The sequence below is a fragment of the Megalopta genalis genome, unplaced genomic scaffold (assembly GCF_051020955.1).
Source record: "Megalopta genalis isolate 19385.01 unplaced genomic scaffold, iyMegGena1_principal scaffold0047, whole genome shotgun sequence".
NCBI classification, from domain to species: Eukaryota; Metazoa; Arthropoda; class Insecta; order Hymenoptera; family Halictidae; genus Megalopta; species Megalopta genalis.
Window position 1 is genome coordinate 530,001 of NW_027476116.1, and position 10,286 is coordinate 540,286.

Consider the following 10,286-nt stretch of genomic DNA (forward strand, 5'->3'; position numbering starts at 1 on the left):
CTTAATCCCTATGTAAAAACGTTAGTTAAGCAAGAATATCGTATTTTTAAAAAAATCTAATGATAGGATTTCCCAGAAAATTGAAAAAACCGAAAAATGTCAAGAGTAAAGTGCCATTTTCTGACATCAGATTTCGTTCTAAATGCTTAATCCCTATGTAGAAACGTTAGTTAAGCAAGAATATCGTATTTTTAAAAAAATCTAATGATAGGATTTTTCAGAAAATTGAAAAAACCGTAAAATGTCAAGAGTAAAGTGCCCTTATTTTAAACAATGTATCGTTCTAAATGCTTAATCCCTATGTAAAAAAGTTATTTTAGCAGGAATATGTTATTGAAAAAAATTAGAAAAATTTATTTTAGCCGTAAATCGAAAATAATGGGGACACCGGAGCTGTTCGAAGCGCCGAGCGCGCCGCGTACGCCCGAATATTTTCAAAGTCCCAACGTACCGATCAAGAGTAAAGTACCATTTTCCTACATTAGATTTCGTTCTAAATGCTTAATCCCTATGTAAAAACGTTAGTTAAGCAAGAATATCGTATTTTTAAAAAAATCTAATGATAGGATTTCCCAGAAAATTGAAAAAACCGAAAAATGTCAAGAGTAAAGTGCCATTTTCTGACATCAGATTTCGTTCTAAATGCTTAATCCCTATGTAGAAACGTTAGTTAAGCAAGAATATCGTATTTTTAAAAAAATCTAATGATAGGATTTTTCAGAAAATTGAAAAAACCGTAAAATGTCAAGAGTAAAGTGCCCTTATTTTAAACAATGTATCGTTCTAAATGCTTAATCCCTATGTAAAAAAGTTATTTTAGCAGGAATATGTTATTGAAAAAAATTAGAAAAATTTATTTTAGCCGTAAATCGAAAATAATGGGGACACCGGAGCTGTTCGAAGCGCCGAGCGCGCCGCGTACGCCCGAATATTTTCAAAGTCCCAACGTACCGATCAAGAGTAAAGTACCATTTTCCTACATTAGATTTCGTTCTAAATACTTAATCCCTATGTAAAAACGTTAGTTAAGCAAGAATATCGTATTTTTAAAAAAATCTAATGATAGGATTTTCCAGAAAATTGAAAAAACCGAAAAATGTCAAGAGTAAAGTGCCATTTTCTGACATTAGATTTCGTTCTAAATGCTTAATCCCTATGTAGAAACGTTAGTTAAGCAAGAATATCGTATTTTTAAAAAAATCTAATGATAGGATTTTTCAGAAAATTGAAAAAACCGTAAAATGTCAAGAGTAAAGTGCCCTTATTTTAAACAATGTATCGTTCTAAATGCTTAATCCCTATGTAAAAAAGTTATTTTAGCAGGAATATGTTATTGAATAAAATGAGAAAAATTTATTTTAGCCGTAAATCGAAAATAATGGATCGAGCGAATCGGTCGATTGCGCCGAGACGCGCCATGATGCAACAGACGAGCGATTGGAACGCCCGAATATTTTCAAAGTCCCAACGTACCGATCAAGAGTAAAGTACCATTTTCCTACATTAGATTTCGTTCTAAATGCTTAATCCCTATGTAAAAACGTTAGTTAAGCAAGAATATCGTATTTTTAAAAAAATCTAATGATAGGATTTCCCAGAAAATTGAAAAAACCGAAAAATGTCAAGAGTAAAGTGCCATTTTCTGACATTAGATTTCGTTCTAAATGCTTAATCCCTATGTAGAAACGTTAGTTAAGCAAGAATATCGTATTTTTAAAAAAATCTAATGATAGGATTTTTCAGAAAATTGAAAAAACCGTAAAATGTCAAGAGTAAAGTGCCCTTATTTTAAACAATGTATCGTTCTAAATGCTTAATCCCTATGTAAAAAAGTTATTTTAGCAGGAATATGTTATTGAATAAAATGAGAAAAATTTATTTTAGCCGTAAATCGAAAATAATGGATCGAGCGAATCGGTCGATTGCGCCGAGACGCGCTATGATGCAACAGACGAGCGATTGGAACGCCCGAATATTTTCAAAGTCCCAACGTACCGATCAAGAGTAAAGTACCATTTTCCTACATTAGATTTCGTTCTAAATACTTAATCCCTATGTAAAAACGTTAGTTAAGCAAGAATATCGTATTTTTAAAAAAATCTAATGATAGGATTTTCCAGAAAATTGAAAAAACCGAAAAATGTCAAGAGTAAAGTGCCATTTTCTGACATTAGATTTCGTTCTAAATGCTTAATCCCTATGTAGAAACGTTAGTTAAGCAAGAATATCGTATTTTTAAAAAAATCTAATGATAGGATTTTTCAGAAAATTGAAAAAACCGTAAAATGTCAAGAGTAAAGTGCCCTTATTTTAAACAATGTATCGTTCTAAATGCTTAATCCCTATGTAAAAAAGTTATTTTAGCAGGAATATGTTATTGAAAAAAATTAGAAAAATTTATTTTAGCCGTAAATCGAAAATAATGGGGACACCGGAGCTGTTCGAAGCGCCGAGCGCGCCGCGTACGCCCGAATATTTTCAAAGTCCCAACGTACCGATCAAGAGTAAAGTACCATTTTCCTACATTAGATTTCGTTCTAAATACTTAATCCCTATGTAAAAACGTTAGTTAAGCAAGAATATCGTATTTTTAAAAAAATCTAATGATAGGATTTTCCAGAAAATTGAAAAAACCGAAAAATGTCAAGAGTAAAGTGCCATTTTCTGACATTAGATTTCGTTCTAAATGCTTAATCCCTATGTAGAAACGTTAGTTAAGCAAGAATATCGTATTCTTAAAAAAATCTAATGATAGGATTTTTCAGAAAATTGAAAAAACCGTAAAATGTCAAGAGTAAAGTGCCCTTATTTTAAACAATGTATCGTTCTAAATGCTTAATCCCTATGTAAAAAAGTTATTTAAGCAAGAATATGTTATTGAATAAAATGAGAAAAATTTATTTTAGCCGTAAATCGAAAATAATGGATCGAGCGAATCGGTCGATTGCGCCGAGACGCGCCATGATGCAACAGACGAGCGATTGGAACGCCCGAATATTTTCAAAGTCCCAACGTACCGATCAAGAGTAAAGTACCATTTTCCTACATTAGATTTCGTTCTAAATGCTTAATCCCTATGTAAAAACGTTAGTTAAGCAAGAATATCGTATTTTTAAAAAAATCTAATGATAGGATTTCCCAGAAAATTGAAAAAACCGAAAAATGTCAAGAGTAAAGTGCCATTTTCTGACATTAGATTTCGTTCTAAATGCTTAATCCCTATGTAGAAACGTTAGTTAAGCAAGAATATCGTATTTTTAAAAAAATCTAATGATAGGATTTTTCAGAAAATTGAAAAAACCGTAAAATGTCAAGAGTAAAGTGCCCTTATTTTAAACAATGTATCGTTCTAAATGCTTAATCCCTATGTAAAAAAGTTATTTTAGCAGGAATATGTTATTGAATAAAATGAGAAAAATTTATTTTAGCCGTAAATCGAAAATAATGGATCGAGCGAATCGGTCGATTGCGCCGAGACGCGCTATGATGCAACAGACGAGCGATTGGAACGCCCGAATATTTTCAAAGTCCCAACGTACCGATCAAGAGTAAAGTACCATTTTCCTACATTAGATTTCGTTCTAAATACTTAATCCCTATGTAAAAACGTTAGTTAAGCAAGAATATCGTATTTTTAAAAAAATCTAATGATAGGATTTTCCAGAAAATTGAAAAAACCGAAAAATGTCAAGAGTAAAGTGCCATTTTCTGACATTAGATTTCGTTCTAAATGCTTAATCCCTATGTAGAAACGTTAGTTAAGCAAGAATATCGTATTTTTAAAAAAATCTAATGATAGGATTTTTCAGAAAATTGAAAAAACCGTAAAATGTCAAGAGTAAAGTGCCCTTATTTTAAACAATGTATCGTTCTAAATGCTTAATCCCTATGTAAAAAAGTTATTTTAGCAGGAATATGTTATTGAAAAAAATTAGAAAAATTTATTTTAGCCGTAAATCGAAAATAATGGGGACACCGGAGCTGTTCGAAGCGCCGAGCGCGCCGCGTACGCCCGAATATTTTCAAAGTCCCAACGTACCGATCAAGAGTAAAGTACCATTTTCCTACATTAGATTTCGTTCTAAATACTTAATCCCTATGTAAAAACGTTAGTTAAGCAAGAATATCGTATTTTTAAAAAAATCTAATGATAGGATTTTCCAGAAAATTGAAAAAACCGAAAAATGTCAAGAGTAAAGTGCCATTTTCTGACATTAGATTTCGTTCTAAATGCTTAATCCCTATGTAGAAACGTTAGTTAAGCAAGAATATCGTATTCTTAAAAAAATCTAATGATAGGATTTTTCAGAAAATTGAAAAAACCGTAAAATGTCAAGAGTAAAGTGCCCTTATTTTAAACAATGTATCGTTCTAAATGCTTAATCCCTATGTAAAAAAGTTATTTAAGCAGGAATATGTTATTGAATAAAATCAGAAAAATTTATTTTAGCCGTAAATCGAAAATAATGGATCGAGCGAATCGGTCGATTGCGCCGAGACGCGCTATGATGCAACAGACGAGCGATTGGAACGCCCGAATATTTTCAAAGTACCAACGTACCGATCAAGAGTAAAGTACCATTTTCCTACATTAGATTTCGTTCTAAATGCTTAATCCCTATGTAAAAACGTTAGTTAAGCAAGAATATCGTATTTTTAAAAAAATCTAAAGATAGGATTTCCCAGAAAATTGAAAAAACCGTAAAATGTCAAGACTAAAGTGCCATTTTCTGACATTAGATTTCGTTCTAAATGCTTAATCCCTATGTAGAAACGTTAGTTAAGCAAGAATATCGTATTTTTAAATAAATCTAATGATAGGATTTTTCAGAAAATTGAAAAAACCGTAAAATGTCAAGAGTAAAGTGCCCTTATTTTAAACAATGTATCGTTCTAAATGCTTAATCCCTATGTAAAAAAGTTATTTTAGCAGGAATATGTTATTGAAAAAAATTAGAAAAATTTATTTTAGCCGTAAATCGAAAATAATGGGGACACCGGAGCTGTTCGAAGCGCCGAGCGCGCCGCGTACGCCCGAATATTTTCAAAGTCCCAACGTACCGATCAAGAGTAAAGTACCATTTTCCTACATTAGATTTCGTTCTAAATACTTAATCCCTATGTAAAAACGTTAGTTAAGCAAGAATATCGTATTTTTAAAAAAATCTAATGATAGGATTTTCCAGAAAATTGAAAAAACCGAAAAATGTCAAGAGTAAAGTGCCATTTTCTGACATTAGATTTCGTTCTAAATGCTTAATCCCTATGTAGAAACGTTAGTTAAGCAAGAATATCGTATTTTTAAAAAAATCTAATGATAGGATTTTTCAGAAAATTGAAAAAACCGTAAAATGTCAAGAGTAAAGTGCCCTTATTTTAAACAATGTATCGTTCTAAATGCTTAATCCCTATGTAAAAAAGTTATTTTAGCAGGAATATGTTATTGAATAAAATGAGAAAAATTTATTTTAGCCGTAAATCGAAAATAATGGATCGAGCGAATCGGTCGATTGCGCCGAGACGCGCCATGATGCAACAGACGAGCGATTGGAACGCCCGAATATTTTCAAAGTCCCAACGTACCGATCAAGAGTAAAGTACCATTTTCCTACATTAGATTTCGTTCTAAATGCTTAATCCCTATGTAAAAACGTTAGTTAAGCAAGAATATCGTATTTTTAAAAAAATCTAATGATAGGATTTCCCAGAAAATTGAAAAAACCGAAAAATGTCAAGAGTAAAGTGCCATTTTCTGACATTAGATTTCGTTCTAAATGCTTAATCCCTATGTAGAAACGTTAGTTAAGCAAGAATATCGTATTTTTAAAAAAATCTAATGATAGGATTTTTCAGAAAATTGAAAAAACCGTAAAATGTCAAGAGTAAAGTGCCCTTATTTTAAACAATGTATCGTTCTAAATGCTTAATCCCTATGTAAAAAAGTTATTTTAGCAGGAATATGTTATTGAATAAAATGAGAAAAATTTATTTTAGCCGTAAATCGAAAATAATGGATCGAGCGAATCGGTCGATTGCGCCGAGACGCGCTATGATGCAACAGACGAGCGATTGGAACGCCCGAATATTTTCAAAGTCCCAACGTACCGATCAAGAGTAAAGTACCATTTTCCTACATTAGATTTCGTTCTAAATACTTAATCCCTATGTAAAAACGTTAGTTAAGCAAGAATATCGTATTTTTAAAAAAATCTAATGATAGGATTTTCCAGAAAATTGAAAAAACCGAAAAATGTCAAGAGTAAAGTGCCATTTTCTGACATTAGATTTCGTTCTAAATGCTTAATCCCTATGTAGAAACGTTAGTTAAGCAAGAATATCGTATTTTTAAAAAAATCTAATGATAGGATTTTTCAGAAAATTGAAAAAACCGTAAAATGTCAAGAGTAAAGTGCCCTTATTTTAAACAATGTATCGTTCTAAATGCTTAATCCCTATGTAAAAAAGTTATTTTAGCAGGAATATGTTATTGAAAAAAATTAGAAAAATTTATTTTAGCCGTAAATCGAAAATAATGGGGACACCGGAGCTGTTCGAAGCGCCGAGCGCGCCGCGTACGCCCGAATATTTTCAAAGTCCCAACGTACCGATCAAGAGTAAAGTACCATTTTCCTACATTAGATTTCGTTCTAAATACTTAATCCCTATGTAAAAACGTTAGTTAAGCAAGAATATCGTATTTTTAAAAAAATCTAATGATAGGATTTTCCAGAAAATTGAAAAAACCGAAAAATGTCAAGAGTAAAGTGCCATTTTCTGACATTAGATTTCGTTCTAAATGCTTAATCCCTATGTAGAAACGTTAGTTAAGCAAGAATATCGTATTCTTAAAAAAATCTAATGATAGGATTTTTCAGAAAATTGAAAAAACCGTAAAATGTCAAGAGTAAAGTGCCCTTATTTTAAACAATGTATCGTTCTAAATGCTTAATCCCTATGTAAAAAAGTTATTTAAGCAAGAATATGTTATTGAATAAAATGAGAAAAATTTATTTTAGCCGTAAATCGAAAATAATGGATCGAGCGAATCGGTCGATTGCGCCGAGACGCGCCATGATGCAACAGACGAGCGATTGGAACGCCCGAATATTTTCAAAGTCCCAACGTACCGATCAAGAGTAAAGTACCATTTTCCTACATTAGATTTCGTTCTAAATGCTTAATCCCTATGTAAAAACGTTAGTTAAGCAAGAATATCGTATTTTTAAAAAAATCTAATGATAGGATTTTTCAGAAAATTGAAAAAACCGTAAAATGTCAAGAGTAAAGTGCCCTTATTTTAAACAATGTATCGTTCTAAATGCTTAATCCCTATGTAAAAAAGTTATTTTAGCAGGAATATGTTATTGAATAAAATGAGAAAAATTTATTTTAGCCGTAAATCGAAAATAATGGATCGAGCGAATCGGTCGATTGCGCCGAGACGCGCTATGATGCAACAGACGAGCGATTGGAACGCCCGAATATTTTCAAAGTCCCAACGTACCGATCAAGAGTAAAGTACCATTTTCCTACATTAGATTTCGTTCTAAATACTTAATCCCTATGTAAAAACGTTAGTTAAGCAAGAATATCGTATTTTTAAAAAAATCTAATGATAGGATTTCCCAGAAAATTGAAAAAACCGAAAAATGTCAAGAGTAAAGTGCCATTTTCTGACATTAGATTTCGTTCTAAATGCTTAATCCCTATGTAGAAACGTTAGTTAAGCAAGAATATCGTATTTTTAAAAAAATCTAATGATAGGATTTTTCAGAAAATTGAAAAAACCGTAAAATGTCAAGAGTAAAGTGCCCTTATTTTAAACAATGTATCGTTCTAAATGCTTAATCCCTATGTAAAAAAGTTATTTTAGCAGGAATATGTTATTGAAAAAAATTAGAAAAATTTATTTTAGCCGTAAATCGAAAATAATGGGGACACCGGAGCTGTTCGAAGCGCCGAGCGCGCCGCGTACGCCCGAATATTTTCAAAGTCCCAACGTACCGATCAAGAGTAAAGTACCATTTTCCTACATTAGATTTCGTTCTAAATACTTAATCCCTATGTAAAAACGTTAGTTAAGCAAGAATATCGTATTTTTAAAAAAATCTAATGATAGGATTTTCCAGAAAATTGAAAAAACCGAAAAATGTCAAGAGTAAAGTGCCATTTTCTGACATTAGATTTCGTTCTAAATGCTTAATCCCTATGTAGAAACGTTAGTTAAGCAAGAATATCGTATTCTTAAAAAAATCTAATGATAGGATTTTTCAGAAAATTGAAAAAACCGTAAAATGTCAAGAGTAAAGTGCCCTTATTTTAAACAATGTATCGTTCTAAATGCTTAATCCCTATGTAAAAAAGTTATTTAAGCAGGAATATGTTATTGAATAAAATCAGAAAAATTTATTTTAGCCGTAAATCGAAAATAATGGATCGAGCGAATCGGTCGATTGCGCCGAGACGCGCTATGATGCAACAGACGAGCGATTGGAACGCCCGAATATTTTCAAAGTCCCAACGTACCGATCAAGAGTAAAGTACCATTTTCCTACATTAGATTTCGTTCTAAATGCTTAATCCCTATGTAAAAACGTTAGTTAAGCAAGAATATCGTATTTTTAAAAAAATCTAAAGATAGGATTTCCCAGAAAATTGAAAAAACCGTAAAATGTCAAGACTAAAGTGCCATTTTCTGACATTAGATTTCGTTCTAAATGCTTAATCCCTATGTAGAAACGTTAGTTAAGCAAGAATATCGTATTTTTAAATAAATCTAATGATAGGATTTTTCAGAAAATTGAAAAAACCGTAAAATGTCAAGAGTAAAGTGCCCTTATTTTAAACAATGTATCGTTCTAAATGCTTAATCCCTATGTAAAAAAGTTATTTAAGCAAGAATATGTTATTGAATAAAATGAGAAAAATTTATTTTAGCCGTAAATCGAAAATAATGGATCGAGCGAATCGGTCGATTGCGCCGAGACGCGCCATGATGCAACAGACGAGCGATTGGAACGCCCGAATATTTTCAAAGTCCCAACGTACCGATCAAGAGTAAAGTACCATTTTCCTACATTAGATTTCGTTCTAAATGCTTAATCCCTATGTAAAAACGTTAGTTAAGCAAGAATATCGTATTTTTAAAAAAATCTAATGATAGGATTTCCCAGAAAATTGAAAAAACCGAAAAATGTCAAGAGTAAAGTGCCATTTTCTGACATTAGATTTCGTTCTAAATGCTTAATCCCTATGTAGAAACGTTAGTTAAGCAAGAATATCGTATTTTTAAAAAAATCTAATGATAGGATTTTTCAGAAAATTGAAAAAACCGTAAAATGTCAAGAGTAAAGTGCCCTTATTTTAAACAATGTATCGTTCTAAATGCTTAATCCCTATGTAAAAAAGTTATTTTAGCAGGAATATGTTATTGAATAAAATGAGAAAAATTTATTTTAGCCGTAAATCGAAAATAATGGATCGAGCGAATCGGTCGATTGCGCCGAGACGCGCTATGATGCAACAGACGAGCGATTGGAACGCCCGAATATTTTCAAAGTCCCAACGTACCGATCAAGAGTAAAGTACCATTTTCCTACATTAGATTTCGTTCTAAATACTTAATCCCTATGTAAAAACGTTAGTTAAGCAAGAATATCGTATTTTTAAAAAAATCTAATGATAGGATTTCCCAGAAAATTGAAAAAACCGAAAAATGTCAAGAGTAACGTGCCATTTTCTGACATTAGATTTCGTTCTAAATGCTTAATCCCTATGTAGAAACGTTAGTTAAGCAAGAATATCGTATTTTTAAAAAAATCTAATGATAGGATTTTTCAGAAAATTGAAAAAACCGTAAAATGTCAAGAGTAAAGTGCCCTTATTTTAAACAATGTATCGTTCTAAATGCTTAATCCCTATGTAAAAAAGTTATTTAAGCAGGAATATGTTATTGAATAAAATCAGAAAAATTTATTTTAGCCGTAAATCGAAAATAATGGATCGAGCGAATCGGTCGATTGCGCCGAGACGCGCTATGATGCAACAGACGAGCGATTGGAACGCCCGAATATTTTCAAAGTCCCAACGTACCGATCAAGAGTAAAGTACCATTTTCCTACATTAGATTTCGTTCTAAATGCTTAATCCCTATGTAAAAACGTTAGTTAAGCAAGAATATCGTATTTTTAAAAAAATCTAAAGATAGGATTTCCCAGAAAATTGAAAAAACCGTAAAATGTCAAGACTAAAGTGCCATTTTCTGACATTAGATTTCGTTCTAAATG